The sequence below is a fragment of the Arachis duranensis genome, chromosome 4, assembly GCF_000817695.3.
Source record: "Arachis duranensis cultivar V14167 chromosome 4, aradu.V14167.gnm2.J7QH, whole genome shotgun sequence".
Classification (NCBI taxonomy): Eukaryota; Viridiplantae; Streptophyta; class Magnoliopsida; order Fabales; family Fabaceae; genus Arachis; species Arachis duranensis.
In genome coordinates, this window is record NC_029775.3 from 57,836,655 (window position 1) to 57,841,298 (window position 4,644).

The following is a 4,644-nucleotide window of genomic DNA, read 5'->3' on the forward strand; positions in this document are numbered from 1 at the left end:
CGGGTTGAACCGGGCCCAAGTTGGGTCCAAGTTCAACATATATAAAGGTTCATTTAGTGAACCCTAACCTCATAAACACACACACACTTTAGAAATTGAGAAAGGGAGGAGAGGAAGAAGAAAATCCTATTCACCTCAATCTTCCCAAGCTCATATCTTGAGCTATAGAGCTTCGATTCACGTGCCATTAGTGGCTACGCGTTCTTTGTGAAAAGCTCTACAAAATTCATCCAATAAACTCTAGAGGTAAGCTTGAAATTCTTCCAGTTCTTCTGTTCAAAATTTCGGGTATTTAAGGCTTGAGATTAAGTGAGTTTTTGTGATTCTTGGTGTTTAGGTTCACTTTAATCCTTACTTAGCTTTGGATTTTGACATCCAAATCTGCGGAAAACGTAAGAGGCTTTAAACTCTTGTGAACTTTTGATTTATGTTGAGCCCTAGGTTGATTTTGTGGTGATTCATATGTATATAGCTTGATTATTGTGAGTTTGATGCTTGTTGGAGCTACATTGGTGGTTTGATTGTGCTTGAAAGCTCATTTGGTTCATATTGGGAATGGGCCAAGGTATGGTTTTGGTTTCCTCTATGTAGTATATAATATTCATGGACACTTAGACTAGTGACCCATAGGATAGGATTGGATTTGAATGGTTGATGAGTTGTTGGATGTTATTGTATGATGGTATTTGATGAAATGATGATTTTTGAGTTGATATTGATGATTAATAGTGATATAATGAGGATGAATGGCTTGTGAAGTTAAGTAGTGGATTATGTTGATAAATGTGATATTGGTGTTGATCGATTGGTAATGTAGTTGAAAAATTGTTAATGAAGTTTGATATATGAGATATGTTAATGTTGATGTTTGGATGAGGAAAGGTGAAGGGAAAATGTGGTAATTTTGGGGTAGTATGATATAGAGGGTTGATTTTGATGAAAAGTGGAGCTTGGAATGGTTTGGTTTGGTTTTGGTTATGTTTATAAAGGAATTGTAAAAATTGCGATTTTGGGAAAAAGTTGAATTTTGGTGAACTTTGTCCGATCATAACTTTTGCCTCGATTTTAAAAATTGGTTGAAATTTGCTTAGAATTAAAGATCTTTGAAAACCATTTAAATTGATATAAAGTTTGCCAAAATTGGAATTTTGTGGAAGAAGTTATGATCATTCAAAGTTGGTGTTGAAAATTTGAAATTCTGCAAAGTTACAGAATTCTAAGTTTTCTGGTATATGCGCATGCACACTCTGTGAAAATTGTGACCTGTGCATCCGCACATGCAGAGGCAGGCAATCTACTTGCAGCGCTGGCACGGTTGTGTGCGCGAACACCAATGAGAAGTTGCAACCTGTGCGTACTCATAGATTTGTGCGCACGCACACGTTGGGAAGGCCAGTCTGTTGGGGGAGCTAGTACAGGTTGTGCGAGTGAACAGCTTTTGAAATTTTTGGTACCTTTGCGTATGCTCACCCTTGTGCATACGCACATTTTCAAAAATTTTCTTAGGCGTGCGCACGCACACTCCTGTGCGGACGCACACGTCCTGTTTCTCAAACTTTGCTTTGTTTTCAACTATTTTACCTTCCCGGCGAGGTTGTAAGCTTCTATAACACATTTTTAAGACTTTGGGGTATATACTTGGGTGCTCAAACATGGAAAATAGTTCAAGGGTTTTAGATACTATTATTTGGAAAAAAGTTAGCAAACAGAGTATTAGATTTCTGTTGTACTGGAGAAGGTTTGAGGACGTGTGATGGATGGTTGATGAATGAGATGTGATATCAAGGAACTGAAATGTGAATGAACAGTAGTTGAAAAGAGCCTAGGACTCTGAATGAAGTGATGGATCCATCTTGTACTAAAAATATTTTGAAAACAACTGTACCACTTTTTCATTGAAATTTTGAGACACTATGTGTAACAACCCTAGTTTTTGAAAATTAAATATATAGTTATTTGTGGATTATTTTATTTACTGATAATTTTATTTTAAGAAAATTATTTTACTAAAGATAATTAAATGGAGTTTCATCATAATTGGAGTTTAATTTGATTAAAATTTTTATATAATCTTTATTAGATATTTGGTATGATTGAAATTATAAGTTTGATAATTAAAAAATAAGAAGAATTGTATAATTTAATTCTATTTTGGATGAATTATGTTATTAATTTGGACTCCTAGAAATTATTTTATTAGAAATAATTAGATTGATATTTATAAATTACCTTAAGTTTAAGTCAATTAATATTTATGTATAATTTTTATTATAATTAGTTATTTTATAAATCGAAATTAAAGTTTTGGAGATAGAAAAATAATGAAAAATTATATCATTTAATTTGAAGAATTAATATTGAGTTAAAACTATATTTTATAAAAATGTGATTAATATGATTATGTTATAATTTAAATTAAAAATAATTGATTGAATTTAGCAATATGTTGATAAATAATGTTCCTAAATTTTTAATAGAGTATATTTGATTTTAAAATTATCTTACCCTCCAATTTTATCAAAATATCTATTCATATCTACTATATTACTTTATAAAATTCCTAATTTCTAACCCTAATTCCCAAATCAAATTCAAAAACCCTAATTTTCCAAATTATAAACCCTAAGTTCCTAATCAAAAACCCTAACCCTCCCCACTCGCCTCAACAACAGCCGTCAGCCACACTTCCCTTCCTTCCCCTAACGGTCATACAACACACACATAGCTGAGAGAGAAAGGCAGAAATGGAAAGGGAGAAGAGAGAGAGCTCGGAATCAGAGGAGAAGAGGGAGCCGTGGCCACGCAACCGCCGTCTTGTCGCCAACGCCGTTGCAGGAGATGACCAGAGTTGAGGCAGGGAGCAGCGCCCAGAGGAGAGAGTGCCGCGAGCCAGGGTTGACGCGACGAAAAAGAGAAGCCCGCGACCAGCCTCGTCACCGTTAGCGCCACAGGTTGCCGTCGCCATCCTCGCGAGCTGCCACCGCATCGCCGTCGTGCCATCCACCCACGCCGAGAAGGAAGAGAGAAACAGAGGAGAGTGGCATCGCGTCTGCTGCGAGCTCGCCACGGAGGAAAGCCGCCGTCGCCGCTGGTCTGTATTGGAGCCGCCGTCGAGTAGAACGCGAGGAAGAGGACTGTTGTGCACTCAGTCATCGCTGCTACTTCCAATCCCGCCGGCGAAGCTTCCGCCACTGCCATAACCACCCTCGAGCTGCTGCGCTGCTGTTGATCTATTGAACCACCACCCGAGCTACTGTTGGCTTGCCGCTGCTGTTTGTTGGGTTCAAGATTACTGCTGCTGTTCTTGCTCTGCTCTGTCTCTGCTTTTAGTTTTTGGAATTTGACAAGAGTGCCACTGCCGCTGCTGGAGCTGCTGTCAGCTGATGCTCTGGATCCATTCTGAATCGTTATCGTCGCTGTTTGGCTGATGCTGAGGCCTTCCATCATCAATGGAGCTTTCCAGAATCATCATGGTAGCTGCCAAGAGAGCGGAATGGGTGTTGGAACTGTCAATGGAGCTGCTGTGTTTAGTAATTTCTGCAAATTTCGACACTCTGAGGTAGGGGATTTAACGTTTTTAATTTAGAATGCCCACCAAGTTATTTGAATAAGTGCAAATGGTTAACAATGGTTAAGAATTTCTTAATTAACATGAATGACTTGAAATGCATTTGGAATTAGTTGGTTGTTGTGATTATCCTGAGCTGTGACTGAAATTAGATGCTGTTGGGAATAATGAATAATTTAGTGTAATTTATTAAATTGAAATATTCTGAGTTAATTATTGAAAGGCTATTGAATGGATAATTGATGAATTGAGTTTGGATTGTTGCTGTGAATGTATGGTTTTGTTATGAGATTAGTTGGTGGAATTAAGCTTGGATTGAGGTTGTGGATGTGTGATTGGTGTGGTATTAAAGCTGATTTTGATTTGAGGCTGTGAATTGTGATTTGTGAATAATGATTGAATTGTTTGAAAGTGAATAATTACTTGAATTCCTGGTTATGCTGATTTCTTGATTTAGTTGTGAAATTGAAATGTAATTGATGAGGGTGGATATTGTTGCAAGCTTGTTTGAGAAATTATTGGTTACTGGATGTGTTAATTTGACTGAATAATATTGTATTGAGTATTGAACTGATTCAAGCTTGTGCTTGGTTTAGAATTGTTGTGATAATGGTTTAATTGTGACTGCCTTCTGATTATTTCAGAGTTATTGGAAATTCAGATTTTAGTTGATTATGTTGAGTTTGTTCTTATTGTTGATTTAAGGTTAACTAGAGTTGATTTTGAGAACGGTTAAAGGATTGAAAGTTGATTACTAAAGTATTTTCTTAAAGTATGATCTTTAGAATAAATTGGTAACTTTGCTAACAACTAAGTAACTTAAAAAATAATTGGAAATATGAAAGGATGGTGTTCGGAATATTAGTTATGAATTTTCGAAGCTGGATTGATTTACTTTTAAAGAATGGTTTATGAAAACTCTGATTTTAATTGATGTTAGAATGTCGATCGTTAAACTGATTTATGATGAAATGATTATTGAGATTCTGTTGTTGCGATAACTATTGATAAAAGGGCAGGTGATTTGTGGAGAAAGAGGGAACTCGTAAGGGTGGCTAAGTCCGAGTTTTAGGGGA

The 4,644-nt window shown here is 36.3% G+C and overlaps 1 long non-coding RNA gene across 1 annotated transcript in view; it reads left to right on the forward strand.

Moving 5' to 3' along the window:
• The first annotated feature begins 2,620 nt into the window (after positions 1-2,620).
• LOC127746803 (uncharacterized) overlaps positions 2,621-4,644 on the forward strand; it is a 9,767-nt gene continuing 7,743 nt past the window's right edge. The window contains exon 1 of the long non-coding RNA XR_008008586.1: positions 2,621-3,559. This is a non-coding gene — a long non-coding RNA (uncharacterized LOC127746803). The remainder of the gene's footprint in view (positions 3,560-4,644) is intronic.